The 24,356-nt window shown below is 43.8% G+C and overlaps 1 protein-coding gene across 1 annotated transcript in view; it reads right to left on the bottom strand.

Moving 5' to 3' along the window:
* The window catches only part of LOC126355430 (uncharacterized), a 1,825,973-nt gene that overhangs the window by 1,572,680 nt on the left and 228,937 nt on the right, over positions 1–24,356 (bottom strand). The gene's annotated exons all lie outside the window — the stretch shown is intronic.

Here is a 24,356-nt window from a genome sequence, read left to right as displayed (position 1 = left end):
TGCAGCAACAACAAGAGGAAGATACCACGTCTATCTCTTTTTAGGTTTTCTAAGGACCCTGAGAGAGATATAACAACACGTCACTAAACTGTACCTTCAGGATTCACTTGCGAACTACACATATATTGATGATTAATGTTTCGTTCTAGGAGCATAAAATGGATAGTGAATAGCAGACGACAACATCATTTGAAAAAATACTCTGTTTACCTTTGTAACAATGTTAAGTTTTGTCCGTTACACGTCGAACATACCCAGTTCATGAATGCGGCAATAATAAACTCGTGTGGAATGCAGTTAACCACACCGTTTGACATTCCAGGTAAGCCACCTCAACTGACGCTGAAGAGAAAAATGCCACAAAGGTTAGACAATCTGTCTAAAGCTGTAAAACACATCTACGGCACTGAAGCAGCCAGTTCAACTCTTCATATATAAGTGCCAGATTCATTTGAATCCTCAACACAGACGTGCTTCGACGATGAAGTGCAATTATTCGTGTCTAGAGAAAGCGTGAGGAATATCGGAATTTGCAGATCGCTAGACTGCTAGACTTCGTGCAAAACTGTTACGTGACAAGGAAAGTGCCTCTCATTTTAAATACAGACAGCAAAGGAAACTATCAGAAGCATCAAATGAAGAAGGATAAACAAATTGTGAAGACTATACCATCCCGATATTTAAAAAAATATGCCCTTGACTAGTTTTCCATTCTCGCCGCTTGGAGCGCTAGTGTCGCTCCAGCTGTCAAACGGTAAAAACTTTTATAGAAGTGCGTGTCGCGACTGTTATGTTAGACTGTAACTGGGCTCCACGGTCACCGGATTTGACACCCTCTGCTTTCTTCCTGTGGGGTTTCGTTAAAGACAACGTTTATGTACCACCAATGGAAGAGCTGAAGAACCGGATCCGTACTGCCATAACATCAGTGACGAAGGACATGTCCGAGTATGGGAGGAATTCTAATATCGATGCGATATTGTTGGTGTTGCTGATGGAGGACATATTTAAAACCTGTAATCAGAACTTGAGAGGTTCGTAAATATGTGTGTAAAGTTTCATATTCGTATGTCTTAATGTTTAATAAATAAATACCTTCCAAATATGTATATTCTATTAGAAACACCCTGTATTTTATGCAGATTATGTTGTTGTTACATATAAGGTTGTTTTGTGCGACGGTAGCAAATATTTCTCGTTACACACATCTGATTGCTGTATAATCACAGTAACAAGGCCATTTTATTGAAGAGTGAGGTGACAGGTAGTTCATCATTGTATGAGTACGGGTATAGTTTAAGGTATTCAGACCGAATGAAGAGCACATGTCATAGTAAATGTGGTAACGCACTTATGCATTCTCGAGTGCAAACGATCGTAGAGATTCCGAATGGCATCCTGTAATAGACTACAATTTGGCAATGGTTCCTGCAGGCCCTGGAGAAAGAGTAAGTTCCAGCTGCATTATATTCCATATGTGTTCAGACTGGCTATAGAACTGGTGACCTCGCTGGCCGGAACAGTTGTTGTATACCGTGAAGAACATGTTGCGTTACAGCAGCCCCATGTGGCCGTGCCCTGTCATGCTGAAAAAGCACATCACCTTTGTGTTGAAGAAACGGCAGCAGCACAGGCATAACAACGAGGCCAAATAACGGTAAATGTTTATTTCACCCTGAATGAACACCAAATGTGACCACGAGGTGTAATTGATCGCCTTCCAGAACGCGAAACATGGTATGGGACCTGTGTGTCATGGGACAATGGAGTGTGGAAAATGGCTCTGAGCGCTATGGGACTTAACATCTCAGGTCACCAGTCTTCTAGAAACTTGGAACTACTTAAACCTAAGTAACCTAAGGACATCACACACACCCATGCCCGAGGCAGGATTCGAACCTGCGACCGTAGCGGTCGCGCGGTTCCAGACTGAAGCGCCCAGAACCACTCAGCCAGCAATGGACTGTGAAATCGGCAGCTTACAGGATACGCCATAGACGTGTACGTCCATGACTCCATAAATACAGAACCTATTCTCATCAATGAAGACAACTAATACCAGCCTCCAGCCACCACTTTCACACCAGAGTAGAGGCACAGTGGTGTCAGTGCTAGTCTGACCGGAAGCACACGTGATTTTACCCTGCTGCTCATGGACGGTTCCCAGTGTTCCCTGATGACCCGACACGTGCCTGATTTTCTTTATTGATTTCTATGCTGGACTAGGGCGCTCGCAAATAACATAGTAGAGATTTAACTCAAGAAGTGACTACATGGCTAGCACAAAATTAATGCAGAGGACGTATGCATATTTATCAAATAACAACAGAAAAACTGAAACGACACCAAAGGGAATTTGTTTTTCGAAGTTAAATAAAATGGCCTTCAATTTCTTCCGGTAAACGTAATTGTTATCACCCCATTACTGAACCAGGAAAGTGTCTTCAGATAAATATCTGTTGGGAGTATCCTTCTGAACATACACACACACACACACACACACACACACACACACACACACACACACACACACACAATAATGTCAAGGGAAAGACAGGACTACAGCTATATACACTTCGCAGAAGAGAGAGCAAATTGGTGGAAAGAGTACACTGAGCCCTCCTGTGAGAGGGAGGCCGTGGTTGGTGACGTTTTAAAGGACGAAATTAGAATCCATAGAGATGAGACTGACAAGAAGGTATCAGACACTTATTAAGGCTACAATGAATAACTTCCATGGTACCACAGCGAGCTGTTGAGGGTAAAAACTGTAGTGGAAGAAAGACATTGGAATACCTTCAACAAATAACTGAGGGCTTTATTACAAGTGCTACTCTGAGATGTAAAGTTTAGCATGGGAGAGAATTTCGGGGAGGATCTTACAAACCAGTCAGATGACTGATGACTAAAAGAAAAGGATGACATATGGGATCCAGTATTAGAGTCAGGATTTACTGTGAAGGAGCTCTGTAAAACAGGTAACATTGCATCGAAATTCCTAAAATAAATGGTGCATGTGGCAACGAGACGACTATTTAAGGGGCTGTGTAGAATATATTATATTGACGACGCTCCATCAGACACTCGCAAAATCAGTATTCTGAAGATTGCAAGAGTCGACAAGTGCGAGAATTACCAAACAACCAGCTTAACAGCTCTTTCATTCGAGTTGCTGCCCTGAATGATATACAGAAGAATGGAAAGCAAGGTTGATGAAGTGTTAGATGACTATCAGTTTGGCTTTAGAAAAGTTAAAGGCACTAGAGCAGCAGTTCTGAGGTTACGGTTGATAATAGAAGCATGATTTGTGTAACTTCCTGACAGATTAAAACTGTGTGCCGTACCGAAACTCGAACTCGGGACCTTGGCCTTTCGCGGGTGAGCTACACAACACGACTCACGACCCCTCCTCACAGCTTCAATTATGCCAGTAGATCGGCTCCTACCTTCCAAATTTCACAAAAGCTCTTCTGGTTCGCAGAACGGAGAGTGTGTCCCACAAGAATGGATACGGAAAGCATCTAATCCAAAGGGCCATCCGACAACAAAAGCGCTTTACGGGCCAAGATGAAGAACAAAGAACAGAAAAAAGGCCTGGGGGTTTTTACCTTTTTAGGGCAACGTGTCGACAAAAATAGGGAGAATACTGAGGCAACACAAGGTCGACACAGTCTTTCGATCACCGGCTAAGACGAACACCTTAATAGGAACGGTGAAGGACGATGTCGGCTTCAAGAAAGCAGGTGTATACAAAAATCCGTGAGGTTGTGGCAAATCCTGTATCGGCCAAAGAGTTTGTACGGTGGAATATCGATGCAAAGAACACCAAGCTGTACATACCTATGCCAACCAAGCCAATCTGTCCTCACCAAATATTTCAGAAAGTCTGGACAAGCAGCGAATTATGACGAGACAAAGTACCGGCCTCCACAAATATCTATTAGAACTGCATCTTCAAAGGGGCCATAGAATTTCGCGTAACGGGCAACTTCGTTAACAGGGACACTGGTTACCATCTCAGTAAGGCCTGGGAATCCTTATTAAGGTCCATCGAAGAGCAAAGGTGCCAGTGGACACGAGATCACTCCTCCACGGCCGCCGAAAATATACTGTGCCCCCCTCCCCCTCTCTCCCACTTTTTCCACCTACCGGAGCCCCCGGTTGTCCCTCCACCGAGCACACCACGCGCCGTCGGCGTATGGAAACGAACTTGGGGCCGCTACAGATAAATACTAGCGGTAGAGAGCAGACAGATCATTGCTTCAGCACCACCTGATGTAGGCTGGACGGTTATTCGCCGAACTCTCGTGGACATTTGATGACTGTATGCGGCTGGACACCCGAGAAAACTTCAAACATCCTTGGCATCTGTTTGTTGCAAATCCTTAGAACATATTCTCTGCTAAAAAACAATGACATGTTTCGACGAGAATGACTCCCCCATTGCAATCAGCGTTTATTCCGAAAACGTAGATCATATGTAACGGAACTCACATTTTCCCCACATGGACCTAACTGAGAGTCATAGATCCAAGCAGTTAGCTAAATACAATATTCCTAGATGTCATAAAAGCATTTTACTATCTACCACATCTACTTTTATTATCAAAAGTACGATCGTATGGGATAACAAGGGAAATGAATGACTGGATTCGGTGTCTTTTGGTAGGGAAGAGGCAGCAAGAGGTGATGACATAGCTATGGAGCAGAATGAAACGTAGTAGGGCACACAAATGATCACCGATGACAGAGTGTGTTGACATGCTGAAAGAACTCAATCGGCAGACACTTCGAGATCTATCCCGCTAAGCCAACTTTAACTGATGGATCTGACAATGTTACAACACCTTTGTCTCGCTCCGACATCAACAGAGAAGACAAGATTACACTAATTAGAGCGATCACAGAGGCATTCAAGCAGTCACTCTCCTGCGATCCATACATGGATGGAACAGGAAAAGTCCCTAATGAGTGGTACAATGGGGCATATTTCACAATGGTTTATGGAATAGGGCTGTCCATCTTTTCAGATACTAGCGAATATAAAATTTGTGGGGATGTTAATAGCAGTGCGGTAGTCTCGCCAGTAGAACACTGGGTTTAGTGTGTGAAAGAAACGCCTGTTCGATAGTTATTCGTTTCTAGACAGTTTGCCTAGCCTGAGGTGGGATATGGTGCATCAGTACTGGTTGATTTTCATAAATGTCTTCTGGATCGTCCGTCATATCAACTTGAAAAGGGAGTCAACGTTTCGCCTTACGTTGCAAGTAGCCTTCTTCGGAAGTGGTAAGATAGCAAATGCTGATGTAGGCCAATTCAACATGGCGTAAAAGTTGGATCATTTCTGCCTAAGTGTAGATTTTGGATGATGTAATTGGTTCCATGCCTGAAATTCTATCATACTCAATTTTGTATTCCGGGTAACCGCAGCTGGATGTGAGGAAGAATTCCGCCAGCCAGCTGGTCTCCCTTCGTCGCTACTGCGGACCGCTTTTGCCTTTCCCTGCCCTGAGCTGCCCTGCTGTCATACGGGTAAGACACTGCCACCTGATTCTTTCCACACCGTAATTTGTGTCTGCCGCGACTAACCATGTTAGCAGTGGCAGTTCTTTATCGAAAATTCGGCCTCCTTTTTTTAAAAAAAAAATATCGTCCGCTCATTATAAAATATATTTTCTCTTTTTAGAGACAGTCAAAATTTTAAAGAATGGGGAACTACTACTTTACCTGTCACTCGCCATCACATTGACGACATTCTTTCACTAGTAACTTTTGACTAGGAGCGATGGGTACGCCTATGATCTTTTAATTTTGTAAGTATATTTTAGACATTCCTTCAGTAATTTTAATATCAGTAAAAAGTGGTGACACTGTGCTTTGCTTTTTACCAAGTAGTTTCACCTAACGATGCGGCTTAAAACCGCAAAACTGGTCGTGTTTCAATAAACAATAATTTTACAAACTGTGAGCTGAATTTTATCGTGACTGTCTGTACGAATAGATCTCCACATTAACTCCAGTGACATGCTTCAGTATAATAAATCTTCTACAACATACATTCCTTATAAAATTAATAACACTTCACAGCGAAATAAATTAACAACTGCTACTGAAAACTACTACAAGCGGTATGATTCGTGGTGTAGTAACCACCACAAGTAAATAAATAAATGTGACACCGTGTTAGGCATACACACAAAACTAAGCTGCTACTACTCCTGCAGATGTAAGACTTTTTCCAGAAAGAAACTAGTTACCTTGCCATTATTCTCTAGATACATACGTCCAATAGCCCGAAATCATATTTATAACGGCGTGCTATACGGAAAACCAGGGTTCGATTCCTGGTACTGCCATGAATGTTTCGTTGGTACGGGGTGCACACAGCCTCGTGATGCCAACTGAGGAGATACTAGAGCGAGCAATAGCTGTCGCAGGTCACGAAAGTAATAACGGCTGTGAAAACAGTGTGCTGACCCCAAGCTGCGCAATACTCCATACGGTGATGTCGCTGGCAGAGGATGACATCGCGGTCGGCTGGTACTGAAGGGTGCGTCAGGGTCTATGGTCTCAGTTTAAGTCATCATGGAAATAATATTCACCACGGTATTTTCAGCTACTGGCACCGTTCCATTTAGTTATGCACATAAAACGAATTATTTCGATTAAAATCTCATAATGCAAACAAAGAGTTTTTGGTTGTATAGATTAATTAAAGTATGTCTGGAGAAAAGGAAGTGCATGACGATTCATCAGCTCTTTCGGAAATTATAATCAGTGGTGACGTATGCCGTAAATGGTGACTCTGGATTCATTAGCATATTTTGAATTTATTATAATACATAAACTGGGAGCAGCAATAGTATTTAATATAACGTATTTGAGAGAATGAACTACCTTTCACTGTGAATCTGACATCAAAATTTGATTTTTGTAATCGCTGGAGCGCGTGCATTAAGCTCAAATGAAACGTGCCACGCCATAAGGTTCGCACATTTGTCAAAAGTAGTTTTGCGTCAGCTATCAGAGAGGATTCCGGCTGGGTGCAGTTCACTGTGAGCTGTAAGCGCAGCAGCGCCCTACACGCGCCACGCCCCCACACCACGAAGCAGCACGTTGCTGCAGCGAACTGGGGCGGCAAATTACTCGTCAATTAGCGAATATTAATCTGGTGAAAGAGCGCCGCGTCCGCATTTGGCGGCGGTGGCGGCGGCGGCGGCGGCAGCAGCAGCAGCGCCACTCCAGCGCTGACGTCACCACCGGCGCAGATGTCGAGAGTCGTTATTTGCGGGGATTCCCCAGCGGCTAACGAAGCCTCATTACCAGCCGCGGCTGCTGCTGCAGCCAGACCGCCCTCTGGACAACTGAACATCGGCGCCGATTCTGCTGCTGTCGACATAGTTCCTGCGGTCTCTGAGATCTTTAGGTACGGATCGTCGCATAAACCAAATTGATAGCGCCTGTACTCTCTATGATAAATGGCAATGTTTCATTGTACGATGTGTCCTTCAGAAGTAATCGAAATGTGGCCATATCTTCTGCAATGAAGTAGTGTTTCGCTGCAACTTCCCGCCACGGCGGCAAGAAGTGACGGCCAGCCGTTAATGTCGACCTCTACGTCAGGATATTGTGTATTTCGCTGAAACTGCTCGTCAAAGCTTCGACACAACCTACTCTTGATTAAATTACACTAAGTTCGACAAAATAGCACATATTTTTTTTTTTTTTTTGTAGTTAATATATGAATCCAACATTCATCATCACTGGCATGTATTGTACAGTTTTGATTGTTTTATTTTGTTTCTCGCGATGTTCGTTCATTAGCCCTAAGACCACCTGTGAAATTTTATTTTGGTACATCCACACTGTCTACAATACACGGTAAAGTTTACAGTCAACCGGTTACGTAAGTTTAATGTAAAAATCTTCATCAGGTTTCAGTACCACTAACGGAATCTCCTTCAGAAGGAAGTCACATAAATCACATGACATTAAAATTCTAAACATACACGATGAGCGAAGGGGGCTTAAGTCAAATTGCAGCTCGTAACAACTTTTTACAATTTTAACCTCGTGTAATCTGTATGTGATCCTCAGGGGTATCGAAACCTGGCAAAGCATACACATTAAAGTTATGCACTGTGCTGACTGTATACTTTATACATGGTGAACAAGAGTGAAACTGACGAACTGCAGGGATGGATTCCTGACTTCAGATGGAGGAAAAAGCCCTATCAGCATGTGTGCGCAAATGCTTCGTTGCCACCGTGGATAGCGCTGACGAATCAAAATTCCTCCGATCCCCCTCTGCGTGTTTCTTGTGTACTACAGACTATGGTAATGACGCAAAGAACTTTAAGCAGCAGAATGGTCCAGACGCTGCCACCCTGCACGCTCATTCGTCTGAAAGGACCCATGATCACACAAACGCCTCAAAAAGTCTTGGTGTCTGTGAGGGTAACTTGTTTTGGCGTAACTGTGCTGCCTCTCGACCGTTCCCATCTGCTTTGCCGTATACAAACACCATTTCGCCTTGTTCCCGACATTAATATCGGACCATTCTTCTGCTTGTAGTACGTTGCGTCAATAACGCAACCTGCAGAACACAAGGAACACACGGCACTTTGTCAGAGGAACTTCCATTCGTCAGTGCCATCTACCGTGGCAACGATTTATTTCCTGAAACATGTTCGTAGGACATTTTCTCCTCCATGTTCCTGCCGTTTTTCGGTTTTATTAATGTTCTTCCTATATATTGAAAATCTATTTACGGTTTCTTCTGTCAGCCATGTCTAAAATTGCCATACCGTCTATCTTTTTTCTAATAATTGGCCACTGGAGGAACGCTAAACACGATTTCATTTAGCTATCGTGTGGTGCATAGTACGGTTCACAACATCATAAGAGAAACTTGCAAGATAATTACTGGCAATATGAGGGACGAATTTATGCCTACTCAAACAGAAGAAACATGGTTTTATAGGAGCTTTGGATGATAAACACGTTTCTGTTCACGTTCAAAAATGGCTCTAAGCACTATGGGACTTAACATCTGAGGTCATTAGTCCCCTAGACTTAGAACTACTTAAACGTAACTAACCTACCTCACACACATCCATGCCCGAGGCAGGATTCGAACCTGCGACCGTAGCAGCAGCGCGGTTCCGGACTGAAGCGCCTAGAACCACTCCGTCACAGCGGCCGGCTGTTCACGTTCCTTGGAACAAGCGAAACACTAATATTTAATAACACAAACATTGTCTCCATAACTTCGTTGCCTCTTGTAGATGGTCTGTGTAACTATATTGCCATTGATGTTTGGGCATATGGAGAGAAACTTTATAGCTATAGCCAACACTCCCAAACAATTACCTTTTACGTAGCTGGTTGTATTCATTGATGTAATCTTAGAAAGATACACACATTACTTACCAGTAGTTATTATTTGAGTTCTTATTTTAGTCTTGAGTGTATTCTTCTGCTCTATGTGATATTTGTGATTGGAGAGATTATAAAACACAGGATAGTTGCGCAGCAGTTCAATAAGTTCCTCGTCATTCGTGTTTAATGTGATACACAACCGCACGACAACACAACTACATGACCATGCCGCGGCCATTACGTGGAAAAATATAGGCCGCACGAAATAAAGCGTACTGGGAGCACGGTTTGAGCTGTCACAGTCACGCCATAGGCGAGTATTAACTCTGGTCTGTAATATGAATGGGTGGTGTCTTCTCTTTCGGACATGTACGAAAGACGCAGATATGATACATGTTGTATAAATATATGATGGAGGAGGAAACGGGAAACGAAAGGGAAGGAACTCATGATGTCAGCTGCCTCCAGATTTTATGTTGAGTCAGTGGCGCCTGCGAAAATGTACACCAGACAGGGTCTCGAACCCAGGAACCTGCGTTAACCACTGCACCACCCAGACACAGTGTTTATCGCAATTGTGCGGTCGCGCCGCGCGTCCCGCGACCAACCCAAACTTCCGCCTAAGCGCTACCTATCTATTATGCCTGTTCATGTCCTCCATGCTCGCTACTTTGAGATTCTGGCAGAAGATCGAATATGACAGGGCATTCGCACTCATGGTAGTGGGTTCATTCTCCATCTAGGAGACTAAATTATATGAATGCCGGGTGTTGGTTGTTTCGGACGTGTCTGAAAGAGCAGATACCACGCGGAATCCGCAGCTGTTACCCACCTTAAGAAAACTATTGAAGGGGGAGGGGGGAGCAAAAAAAAAGATGAAATGGAAGGAATTCGTGATGTCAGTTGAATGGAACTTCGTGCAGAGCACTGCCAACAGACGTACCTGTAAATACAGATGCCACGCACAATCCACAGTTGTAGTACATGTTATGTAAATTGAAGGTGGACGGGGAAATGGAGGAGAGAGAAAAGGGATTGGAAGGAATTCAAGATGTCAGCTGAATCGGCGTTTTATGCAAAGTCAACGGCGACGAGTGAAACTGGTTTCTTTTAGATATCTCCGAAAGATAGACACCAGGATTTGAACTGAGTAACCTCTGTAGGCTATGAATCCTCCACCTTGAGTGCGAATTCACGATAACATTCGACCGCCTGGAAGAATCTCAAAGCAGTGCAGATGGAAGACACTGACGAGGACAGTATATAGGTGAGGCTATGTGGAAATACAGGTCGCCTGACGGCCGAACTAACCTAAGGACATCACACACATCCATGCCCGAGGCAGGACTCGAACCTGCGGCCGTAGCAGCAGCGTGGTCCTCAACGTTCGATTTACATAATAGTGCCCCTTAAATTCGTAGAATAATACCTTCAATCCTGGTGGCAGTGTAACGTGCCGGTCACGGCAATGTCGCATCACTGATGTGTGCGAACTTCCCTCAAATTTTACTCTATGTCACTTCCTAATACTTTCTTAAAATGAAATTTCAGCTTCACAGCCTCCCAAACACACGAGTGTCAGTCAGAACTTAAACGACACAAACTACTATTTCGAAACTTTTAGTTCTCAGTTTTAACTGTGGGTTTCTCATTCTGTGCTACTAAATAATGCACTTGCTATCTCCAGTAACGTGTTTTTGTCGAAGGCGGAGTGTAGGACAGCTACTTGGCAGGTCCGGGAGCAGTGTTTGCTGGCGACCGCTTTTTCTGTAACGTCAGAGGACGGCCTTCCCGAGAGCGCGAGGATCTGTGGGCCGCTAATTAGGGCCGAAACTGCGCAGATGTAATAACGAGCAGCCCGGCAGCCAGCAGGCTTCCGGCGGGAGGGAACGGGACGGGCGGCTGCGGCACAAGTTTAAATGAGCTGCCCGACAGCAGCCTGGACGAGGCACCACGACCAGGCAGCGCGGCGGCCATAGTCGGCTACCGGCAGCAGCCCACTGACGGCAGCGCGACGGCAAGCGCCCCACACACCCAGGGGACGCGGCAGCACGCAGGGGGCGCCTAGGAGACGGCCTTAGTGCTCCAGCTGTGACACGACAACTCAGGCCAGCCGCGACACGTGTCCGAACGTACACAAGAGCGCTCGCGCAAGGCCAAATAACAAGGAAACAGGAATCAATAAATTAGATTCGGGTTTGAAGAGATACATTTCGATAGGCATAGCACCACAGTTGTAGAACTGTGGAACACGTAAGGCAATACTGAACCTGCGACTGTCCTTAGAAGATAGGTTAAGGAAAGGCAAACCTACATTTCTAGGATTTGTAGACTCAGAGAAAGCTTTCGAGATGTTGACTGGAATGGTCTCTTTCAAATTATGAAGGTGTCAGGGGTCAAATACAGGGAATGAAAGGCTATTTACAATTCGTACAGAAACCAGATGGCAGTTATAAGAGTCGAGACGCACGAAAGTGAAGCAGTGATTGAGAAGTGAGTGAGATAGTGTTGTAGGCTATCCCCGATGTTATTCAATTTGTATATTGAGCAAGCAGCAAAGGAAACAAAAGAAAAATTTGGAGTAGGAATTAAATTCCATGGAGAAGAAATTAAAAATTTGAGGGTTGCCGACGACACTGTAATTTTGTCAGGGACAGCAAAGGACCAGAAGAGCACTTGAGCGGAATGGACAGTGTCTTGAAAGGAGGATACAAGATGATCAACAAAAGCAAAACGAGGATAATGGTATGTAGAAGAATTAAGTCGGGTGATGCTGAGGGTATTACATTAGGAAATGAGACGCTTAAAGTAGTAAATGAGTTTTGCTATTTCGGGGGCAATATAACTGATGATGGTCGAAGTAGAGAGGATATAGAATGTAGACTAGCAATAGCAAGGAAAGGGTTTCTGAAGAAGGGAAATTTGTTAAGGTCGGGTACAGATTTAAGTGTCAAAAAGTTGTTCCTGAAAAGCATTTGTATGGAGTGTAGCCATGTATCGAAGTGAAACGTGGACGATAAATAGTTTAGACAAGAAGAGAATAGAGGCTATCGAAATGTGGTGCTACAGAAGAATGCTCAAGATTAGATCGATAGGTCACGTAACTAATGAGGAGGTACTAAATATAATTTGGGAGACAAGGAAATTGTGGCACAACTTGACTATAAGAAGGGATCGGTTGGTAGGGCATCAAGGTATCACCAGTTTATACTGGTGGGCAGCGTAGAGAGTAAAAATGGTAGAGGGAAGCCATGAGATGAATACACTAAGCTGATTCAGAAGGGTTTAGGTTGCAGTAGGTAGATGAAGAAGCTTGCACAGGATAGGATAGCGTGGAGAGCTGCATTAAACCAGTCTCTGGACTGAATGCCACAACAGTACTACAGAAAGTAAAACATTCAGGTGATGTGAAAGACGTATATCGCAAAATGTGTTACATTAATACTTTCCAAGTTTACACAAAATACTCAGATAGGGCTGCTGATAAAAATATGTTCATTACGAGGTTCAAATGTTCAAATGTGTGTGAATTCCTAAGGGACCAAGCAGTTGAGGTCATCGGTCCATAGACTAACTTATGCTAAGAACAACATACACCCATGCTCGAGGGGGGACACGAATCTTCGGCGGGAGGGGCCGCGCAATCCGTGACATGGCGCCCTAAACCACACAGCCACTCCGGTTGGTCCTTACGAGGTGTTGACGTCTTTTGCGATGGGCTAAATCCTATTTACTGTGTTCTCTTCTTGACTTCTTTATTCATCTTCTCGTTTCGCGATTCACTTTCTTTCCAAATGTTTTCCCCACCTTAACGGATCGAGATGTTACCATCTTACTTCCGCACTTCTAACAGAAAAAAAGCAAGAAACAAAAAAAAAAACCAACAATTCTGTACTAGCATTTGATCATTGTTGATACGTTAAAATATTCATCAGTACATCACTATTGCACTGTAGAGCAGCACTGAATAAATAATAATAATAAAAATAAAAATAAAAAGCTCAAACTGCAGGTTTAAAATGCGTTTGTAATGGGACAGGATTGTGCGGCTGTCTAGAGAAGGTCAGAAAATACATGATTTCATATCAAACTGAATTTTGTCCACCAGGGCACATTATGCGTTTCGAAAAGCTGCTCTTCATTTGTATTTTCTTGAAATAACGATCCCATAGCTACAACAAACATGCAATAACAATTTTACAATCAGAAGTGTACAATGACGTCTTTTAAGCAGTTTATTAGGGCAGCCAAACTATAAGGCCAGACCCTTCATGAAAATACTGTAGTTAAACCGAAGCCGTAGCTTCATGTTTGAGCCTTTCCGTATTAATGTATTGTCGTGGAATTGTAAGGTGTGTTGTTGCATTATTAACTTTTAGTGACAGTCTTAAACTATACAGCTATTTCAGTTTTGATTATGCGGACATTTAAGTTTTCATTAGCGCAGCATGTGACTGTAACTCGATACAGGTTAAGAAATATGGATCTTCTGCTCCCGAAAACTGGCGTTGACAAACACGCCAACACTGTACTGGACCCTTGATGGCAGTTCTGCAACGTATTGACAAATCTTTGTGAAGAGGGGTTGGGGAGAAAGAGCTGGACAGAGGGACCAATGTTTACAATTTTGGGGAAGAGAAAACAAGAAATATAAGAGTTAATGTAATTTGCTTCTGTTTCATTGCCCTGTTCTGAAGTACAAAATTACGTAAGTGGTAAGCCTCGAACGCGTTACCTGAAACAATCGTAATCCTTAACGTATGATTTCTTCAGAAAAAAATTTCCAGAAGGTTTTCGGGACTGTGCATACATTTAACATATTTTTCCTCAACAGCATCGTCAATGGCTATCTTATATAAATTCTGAACATCTGCAATTATGAATACGAATGTGTGTGTCTTGTTTGGCTGTGTGTGTACTGTAACTGAAAAATTGTAACTCGCCAACAAGTATAGTAGTAATACTGCGCGATAAAATCTCATTTCTGTTTGCTAACGCAACTTCCATACATCGAATGCATTAGCGAAGGATGTTGACAAAGCCTTGCAAGAAGTAGCTTGGTTAGGCACTATGTTGTCACATAAACCCAATAAATGATAGATGTCTGTTCAGAAGCATTTCCTCCTTGTGCCGCTATTTGGATGGCTGCTATGCCAGAAATAACACTTTTCAGCAGTGTGCAGTTGCCACAAATCAAGGAAGACAGAACCAGAGGCTTTTCAGTAGCGTTTACAACGGAATACAAAACGAGGATATGGGATAACTCTCATTCCGCTGCTATCCGACAGTTTCACTGTTAAGTACAGAGTCTGGGAGAGAGTTGATACCTCACACCACTGTTGCCGGTTTCCAGCTGCAAAGATCAAACGATTTCAAGTGAAAAGAACTGGAGGTACTTTTGAAATTACCAGATGAACCTCGTTTACAAATTTTCGGGTAAACCCGAAAAAATGTCTAGAAACTGGAAAACTTTGTTAATCAGCGCCATCGGTCTTGTCATTTCCCAAGCTATAGTTAGGTCGCCAACACACTGTAACAGCTTATTACGTAACTAAAGAATGATTTATTGTAATAGATATTACATTGATAGAAACTGGACTTGTTTCGCTCTTGCGTGAAAAATTTTGTTTTTTGAATATGATGTCAAAAATAAACAAGTACCTAGATAAAGAAAAAGTAACTATTGACATTCTACAGCCTAATAAATGTTAGGGAAAAATAGGTATGCAAATTAAGAGGTCCATTGTGATTCTTCTGATTAATCGACGCCGGCCTCCGTAACAGTTCCATCACAATCCATCCCGTTATAAAACTTCATGTCTAACGCTGGCACATACTTTATGGCAAACTTCGTGAAATCCTTATATATCTCACTAACTGGCAGAGGTGCTTTATGAAGTTTTTCCTCAGAAGAAGTACTTTGTGCTTTCTTAATAACGAAATTACGCTAAGGAGCGATAATGATGCAAAATATCGAACAACATGCTTATGTGCAACGGGAAACTCAAAGAAAACATGAACAGTAACTGATTAAATATATTGTTAACATTAGACCGAAACAGCTTATATAGGTGAACAAAATAAAAAATTAGAGTTACTGTGCATAAGTAGGAAAAACGAACCCAAACGTTCGGATACAGCGTTACTACTGTTCTACTTGACACAGCTACGTCGTTTAAATATCTGGTCGTAACCTTACAAAACGGCATGAAATGAAATGAGCGTATGAGGATTGTGGTACTAAGGGCGAATGTCAGAATTTGGTTTATTGGTAGAATTTTGAACCAGTTTTAAAATGAACGCTCTGCAATTTGACTGGATTGTTGTTTACTTAATTACGACCCAGGATTCGGCCTTTTATGCCTTTTTCAAATGATACAGTTTATGTAATTATTAGCCTAAAAGGCTGAAACCTGGGACGTAAACAACAATAAAGTCAAATGACAGTGTGTTCATTTAAAAAGTCATTCTAAGACTGTTGCTCGGCAACATCAGAAACTGTTTTGGATAAATGTGGTTCATCTGTAAACGAGACCGCATACAGGACGGTAGTGCGACCGATTCTTGAGTACTGCTTGCGTGTTTGGAATCTACACAATGCCAGATTAAAGGAAGATATCCAAGCAATTCAAAGGAAAACTGCTTGATTTGTTACCTATAGATACGAACAACACGCAAGTGTTACGGCGATGCTTCGGGCAATGAGATGGGAATCTCTGGAGGGAAGGCGGCGTTCTTTTCGAAGAACGTTATTGAGCAAATTGAGACAACAGATATTTGAAGTTGACTGCAGAACGATTCTACTGCCGCCAGGATACATTTCGCCTAAGGACCACGAAGACTGGATATAAAAAATTACGTCCCATATGGAGGCATACCCATTGACGAACCTAAATATTATCGCCATCTGCTTAACAGCTTGTTTGCCATCTTTGGAACTAATTACATCACCGACACTGCGTATCACGGCCCGACAGTTTCTTCGTAGGCTTATGGAGCTATGTCTCATTAGATGTCTACGTACAGTTCACGCAATTCACGTAAATAATGGGCCGCGGATTGCGTACGTGATGTGGCGTCCGATAGGGACCAAAATGGATTCCATAGGATTTATATCACGCGAATTGGGTCGCTGAGACGTAAATGTGAGATCTCTACAACGCTCCTAAACCACTGTGGCACGGTTCTGGCCCCGAGACACGATGAAAGATGACATAACCGTCGGGGAGGAGATCAAGCATGATGAGATCGTTCGCAGCTGTCAGCGTGTCTTCGCGCAGGAGGTCTTCCAGAGCAACACACTGCTCCCGCCAACCTGCGTCGTGGAGCGCTGCACGTTTCGAACCGTCGTTCACCTCAATGCCGGCAGCCTAACGTAGCAAAAATGTGATTCACCCGAAGAGTCTACACGTTTCCATTGATTGACGGTCGAATCTCGGTGAACCCATGCACCTAGCCAATCGTAATTGACGATGTCGTTGGATCAACATGTAAACACTTATGGATCGTCTGCTGTGGAGCTTCATGTTCAACAATGTACGATGAACGGCCTGCTTCGGAACACTAAAGCGTGCTCTAGCATTGTGCTCTTTAAGTAGGGATGCCACATGTCACCATCCAACCAACTTTACATACCTGACAAATCTCCGGACCCCACGTTCCATGAGGAATCGTGCACGTCCAACCGTTCAGCTCTTAGTGGTAGTTCACTGTCCTACTTTCGTTGATGCTCACGACAGTAGCAAGTAGACAACTGACCAGCTTGCCGTTTAGGAGATACTCGTTCACATTTTAGGAATATCCCAATTTACATCCCACAACGCTACTATGCGGCATCCAAAGTCGCAGTGGGCACTGATTATAATGATTCGGCTTATCAGCGTTGACTTTGTTTTCCCTCGACCTATTTGCGAGTAGAACAGCAAAAAAGAGTCTCATTTGCACTCTTCCAGGCACCGTAAATTGGCCCTCAGAGTATGTACGTTCATGTGAATGCAGATATAGAACTTGTAGTCTAAAACTAAACTTTCTGTGACATCAACCACGGCGAACTTCTTGTATGTATTTTACGTGTCAGAATCTGATGGCGCAATGAGTAAGCAAGCCTCGTACACGTCTGGCCCTTGCCCTAAACAATTGAGTTCGACAAGACCATTCCGTGTGTTATTCTGAATTGGTCCCTCACTCAGCATGCATTCAACGCGAATCCCTCGCCCTGAAAAAGGCCACAAGCGACTCACGTTTGTAAGAAGTGTAATAGAACACACTTGCAAAATTACGTATCACTATTCTTAACATTGGTCTGCTGCGGAAATCTTAAATATGTTCTCAGTTGGAATGTTATACATTTTCCTGAGACGGAAAAGCTTCTGTCGACCAGTCAGAACGGTTATAGGAAACATCACTTACGCAAAACCCAGCTTGCTCTTTTCTCACATGAAGAAAGGGCAACAGGCAAATCCTATATTTCTAGGTTTCCTACAAACACTTGACGCGGTGCCCCACTGCAGCTGGGTAACGAAAATACGATCGTACGGAATATAATTCCAGATATGTGAGTGGGTGAAGGTTCCTTAAGAAATTTAATCCAGTTAGTTGTTCTGGACGGCGAGTGCTCTTCAGAGACAAGGATGTCCTCAAGAGTGCCCCAGGGAAGTGTGGGAGGACAGCAGTTATTTTCTAAATACACAAATGATCTGGCAGATATGCGTAAGGACAATCTGCGTCTGTTTTCTGATGATGCTATGGTGTACGGGAAGGTGTCTTCGTTGAGTGACTGTTGGAAGATACAAGACGACTTAGACAAAATATGTAGTTGCTGTGATGAATGGCAGTTAGCACGAAAGGTAGAAAAATGTAAATTAAAGTAGATGAGAGAGAAGAAGAGCGGACACAGTTTAAGGGCACTCCCTTGTTTTTGGGGTGGGAAACTGCCCCTAAAGGCGAACCAAACAGCAATGACTTGTGAATACAGAAGTCAATGGAAACAGCTGCATTAAAGACACATAACGTGTATCCACAGGACATTGACATGTACTTGACAAACTGGCATAATGATGACTCCATTGGCAAAAGACTCCGGAATAGTTCACCAATTCGGATCTCCCGGAGGGGCTGCCATGGGGGATGTGGCAATGAGAAAAAGCATCAATAACCAACGAAAGGGTATTGTTCAACAAGACGGGCGTGGATTGCCAGAAGCTTGAACGTGATAGGGAAGCTAGAAAATCGTGAAAGGGAAATGCAAATGCTCAATCTAGATGTAGTAAGGGTCAGTGAAGTGAAACGGAAAGAAGTCCAGGATTTCTGGTCAGATGAGTAAAGGGTAATATCGACAGCAGCGGAAAATGATATAACGGGAGTAGGATTCGTTATCAGCAGGAAGACAGGAGAGAGAGTATGTTACTGTGAACAGATAAGTGATAGGATTGCTCTCCTCAGATTCAGTAACAAATCAAGATCGGCAACAACAGTTCAGGTATACTTGCCGGCGTCGTAAGCAGATGGTGAAGAGATAAAGTATATGAGGATACTGAAAGGGAAATACAGTACATGCAGTGAGATAAAAATCTAACAGTCATGGGGAACTAGAATGCAGTTGTACGGGAAGGCGCAGAAGAAGTGTTACAGGAAAACTTGGCCTAGAGGGAAAAAATGGGAGAGGAGAAAAACTATTGAGTACCGTTATAAATTTCAGTTACTGTAACGTTTTGTATCCCGACAATATACACTGGTCAAAACAATTAGGAGATCAGTTGAGACATCTAGATTCTGCAGTATTGTCATCAAAAGAATGAACTACAATGGTTCGACTTCTTTCTGTCGGTTCTGCGGAGTGGAGACAGCTACATTACAGTCACAGATGTAGTGGTAATAACGGAAAGTTGCTGCAGAGGGGTTGGTGTTGACTTGTGTTTACTCTAGCAAATGAATTACACAAGCAGTTCGGTTCAGAGAGTGTAGTGAACAGCTAGTGCAATGCAACAACAACGTAACTTACCCGAAGCTGTAGCATGGATAGCCATAGGAAGATCGGAAGCGGGGCAGACACAGAGGGAAGTGGCTGCAGCTATTGTAGTGTCTCAAAGTGTAATCTCCGGGACCTGGACGCGGTTTCAGACAACAGGAACAGTTAAAAGAAGGTAAGGCCAAGGTCTTCCTCCACGTTTAACATCAGCAACAGATGACCGTTATCCCCGATTAACAGCCCGTCAAGACAGGAGGCTGAATACAACTCAGCTGCAACGCACCCTCCAGGCAGCAACAGGACGCGCAATATAAACACAAATAGTCCGAAATCGACTTCAAGAAAGTGGCCTCTACTCACGGAGGCCTATGTTGTGTGTCCCATTACAGCCACCATATCGTTTAGTCCGCAGAAGCTGGGTAGGGGAACATCACGATTGGAGTCGTAACGAATGGCGCCGAGTGCTGTTCACAGATGAGTCAAGATTTTGTGTTCTGCAAGAGAATCATCGTTCCCTCATCTGGAGAGAACGTGGAACTCTGAACAGTCCTGCTTATGTGCAGCAAACATCACCATGTCATGGTGGTGGACGAATGGTGTGGGCGGGAGTCAGTATTGGCGGACGTACAAATCTCTATGCCCTCCAGAATGGCGCTTTGACTGCTCAGATATGTAGAGACGAGATACTTCGACCTTCCTTGTGCCCTGTGCTGGCGCCATAGGAGATGGATTCCATCTGGTGGACCATAACGCTCGTCCGCACAGAAACTGCACTGGCGGACAACATGCTTGAAACTGAGGGAATTGAACGAGTGGAGTGTGCAGCTTCTTCACCGGACTGATCCCGATTGTGCATGACAGGGTTGCACTTGGCAGACGAATTGGAACCAGACCAGCACCTGACACAACGGTTGTAGATCTGGATATTGCACTCATGGAGGAATGGACAAATATCCCTCGAGAGTTGATTGATAACCGCATACTGTCCATTCCAAGCAGGTGTGCAACTGTACTGGCCGTCCACAATGATCACACACCGTATTAGAGAGCAACGAGAATGACTGTTTCATTATTATGGTAGCCCCATGGGGCCTCGCTCTACGTAAGCTCCATGTAAACCTCAAGTAAAGAGCTGAGACAGCAAAATATCGTACTGTATCACATACGAATTACAATTGTAGCCGATATCTGAATAAAATATGTCTATTGTGTAAGATACCTTACCTGATTCCCTAATTGTTTTGAGCAGTGTACTTCACTTCCTGTGGGTATTTTTCCAGTCCACCCTCTTGGGAGCGCTCCGTGCTGGTGGACAAGCAGGCTCACAAGTTTCCGAATAGAGGGCCCGTCCACTGCAGCGACAAACCCCGCTGCGCTTTCGCCGGCAGCAGTTGGAGAGGCGGGCTTCAGCTAGCTGGAAGCGGGTTGGATGTGGGCTGGGTTGTGGTGGGGGGAGGCGGGGGTGGAGACAGTGAAGGTGGCGGCTGCAGCGCACGTGCTTGGGCGCCATAATTTTGCGTTACCAGCCCTCCACTCCTGGCAACACGCTATGCTGCGCCGCGCAGCGCTGCCTAACTTGGCGCTGACTCAGCTGGTGGGGGCAGACTCACGGGTGCGCATTCCGCCAGAGCGTGATAACAGCTTCCGCACTGCCGAGCAGCATTGTTTTAGCAGCCGCAGTCTCAGCGAGAGCTTTGGTTCACCGCAGGTAGTTCTCTCACGCAACAGAGCCGACACGAGATAAGTTTAAGCAGTGAGGACGCATATGGAGTGCTAAGGAACGCGGAACGTGTGGAGTGTGAGGTGCTCGAGATTTTCCTATCTACGACGAAAGATCTGCTGAAACGCTGGGTCTTAGTTACCGCAACTTCCCTGTTTAACTGTAGCCAGCGAAACCAGAGATTGCTCGGGGAATGCAAAGGAATTGGGCAAGCGAGGATAACTTCGACATTTATTTGCGTTCTCTTGGAGACTGTTTCAACCTAGTAATGAACATTTAAAATCAATCAAACATACCTTTTCGGTATTGTCAGCGATTCGTATAGCGATAGTTGCACGTGGTTCTTTTTAGTGAAATGTTTTGTGTTTTCCCTACGTCCGATGTGAGGCAAGTGACAAATTCATGGGTGAAGTATAATAAACTTTTTCCCTTCATTGTTCCCAAAAAGAAAACCGTAGTGCATTTTAAAAGTGGGGCAACTACACACAAATAATTATACGTGACTGACTGATTGACAGTACACGCAGTAACTGTTTTTAATACATGGTGAACAAGAGTGAAACTGACAAACTGCAGGGATGGATTCCTGACTTCAGATGGAGGAAAAAGCCCTATCAGCATGTGTGCGCAAATGCTTCGTTGCCACGGTGGATAGCGCTGACGAATCAAAATTCCTCCGATCACCCGCTGTGTGTTTCTTGTGTACTACAGACTATGGTAATGACGCAAAGAACTTTAAGCAGCAGAATGGTCCAGACGCTGCCACCCTGCACGCTCATTCGTCTGAAAGGACCCATGATCACACAAACGCCTCAAAAAGTCTTGGTGTCTGTGAGGGTAACTTGTTTTGGCGTAACTGTGCTGCCTCTCGACCGTTTCCATCTGCTTTGCCGTATACAAACACCATTTCGCCTTGTTCCCGACATTAATATCGGACCATTCTGCTGCTTATAGTACGTTGCGTCAATAACGCAGCCAGCACAACACAAGAAACACACGGCACTTTGTCAGAGGAACTTCCATTCGTCAGTCCCATCCACCGTGGCAACGATCCATTTCCGGACACAAGTTTTTAAGAACTTTTCTCCTGCATGTCCGTGCCGTTTGCCGGTTTTATTAATGTTCATCCTGAATATTGAAAATCTATTTGCGGTTTCTGCCGTCACCCAAATCCAAAATTGTCATACCGTCTTTCTTTATTCTGATAATTAGCCACTGCAGGAGCGCTAAACACGATTTTATTTAGCTATCGTATGGTGCATAGCACGGTTCACAACATCATACGAGAAACTTGCAAGATAACTACAGGCAATATGATGAACGAATTGATGCCTACTCCGACAGAAGAAACATGGCTTTTTAGGAGCTTTGGATGGGAAACACGTTTATATTCAAGTTCGAAAATGGCTCTAAGCACTATGGGACTTAACGTCTGAGGCCATCATTCCCCTGGAACTTAGAACTACTTAAACCTAACTAACCTAGGGACATCACACACATCCATTCCAGATGCAGGATTCGAACCTGCGACCCTAGCGGTCTCGCGGTTCCAGACTGAAGCGCCTAGAACCGCGCGGCCACCACGGCCGGCTCCAGCTCACAGGTTTGTGTCAAAGCGTGCCTGAAAGCCACTTTCACAGACGACATGTCGTGTGTGTTCTGACCGAAATGGCTCTTCTGGAGTTTTAAAATACCTTCATGAATGAAGATTCGTCAATTCATATCATATTATTTAGAAAATGTTCGTTATCTTTCACTTCGTTCAAACGCGAATACTCGTTGAATGCGGTCTTCTGGCCGCTGGAGTTGAGTTAACGCGTAATGATAGAGATGCAGTTCTTCGTCGTGGAACACTTCAACAACCATTCTGAGACATCTGGAAACGTCTTGGAATATCACTGGTCCTTCGGAGGTGACTGATGAGCGGTTTCAAGAATTGCATTATCTGTTTGCGGAGTACATTTGCTCTTTGGAAGACCTCTGTCCACTACTTGTGGACGAAGATGTCCTTTGCTTCAGGAAAAGGAAAAAATTCTTATCGGGATGGCGCGTTTAAGAGTAGTGCATACGCAAAGCAGCAACAGCTTAGTTATCTGATGTACCGAGCACCAAAAGCGTATCGACGTATTCATCGTTTGTGTACTCGATTGTGAAAGCATCCTACATGACCTTGACAGAATTAGTTATGGTTGGGCACTGCGCTGTCAGTAGACACATAAATGCAGATTAATGGATTCCACTGTCATCTCATAAGCTGTTGTCATATGCCAAATTCTGTCATGTTTTTAAACGACGAGAAACATGAAATAGCTGTCTACAAAAAAATAGAGGAACCTGACGACAATTCGAAACCATAACGCCATAGTGGACGTAAGTTTCATGTCCCAGCAGTGTACTCACTTAATTATGACGGCTGGTAAAGTTGTGCGCATTGATTCACTCACCTCTGTACATTCTGAAATGACAGTGTTGCCAACACCTCGCTTTCATACATTTTTCAAAATGCACCCGACGTGAATTTGCTAGATAAAGTTATTTCTTGAATCTTGATAAGGAATCGCGTGCCAACCTCCAAGAGCGGAATTTTCTCTTCACCACGTATACGTATTAAAGCGCTGGCGCCTTTAACTTTGACACTCAGTAGCGCCGTTGAATGTTGTTTCCGGACAAAGGTTCCCATTATATTTTTCTTCCTGATGACACATTTTAGAGCCCCTCAAAAGTTTTCATTGTAATTTTGAAGCACAATTATTTTCATATATACCAGGGTCCTTCGGTAATTAAAGAGACAAATTTATCTGGACAAAAACGCATTTATTTTTAAAAAAACAATAGTTTTTGTACCTTTCAACGTAATCCCCTTGAATATTTATGAACTTGTTACAAAGGGCTGCAAGCTTTCTTTGTTCCGGCTGCAAAGAACTCTTTATCTTCATGTTTGAACCAATTTCCCACACACTTTTCCACGTCGTTGTCCTGGAACCTCTTCCCACGTAATGCCTCCTTCAGTGTACCAAACAAATGGAAACCACTACATGCTAAATCAGGACTGTAAGGGGGATTAGGTGGTACTTCCTAGCCAATTTTGTCGTTGTTTACAAGGGCTATTTGAGCAATATGAGGACGTGCGTTGTCTTCTCCTCTGATATCCACGACGTCTCTCTCTCTCTCTCTCTCTCTCTCTCTCTCTCTCTCTCTCTCTTTCGTGGCTGGCTTCACCTTATTTAAAAGCAAATCCGAGCAGTATCAGCTGTTCATTGTGCGCTTCTCTTCGAGATAATAATAAAA

Source organism: Schistocerca gregaria, chromosome 3 (assembly GCF_023897955.1).
Source record: "Schistocerca gregaria isolate iqSchGreg1 chromosome 3, iqSchGreg1.2, whole genome shotgun sequence".
Taxonomy (NCBI): domain Eukaryota; kingdom Metazoa; phylum Arthropoda; class Insecta; order Orthoptera; family Acrididae; genus Schistocerca; species Schistocerca gregaria.
The sequence above is the reverse complement of the archived record's forward strand: the minus strand, read 5'-3'. Positions and strand labels throughout refer to the sequence as shown.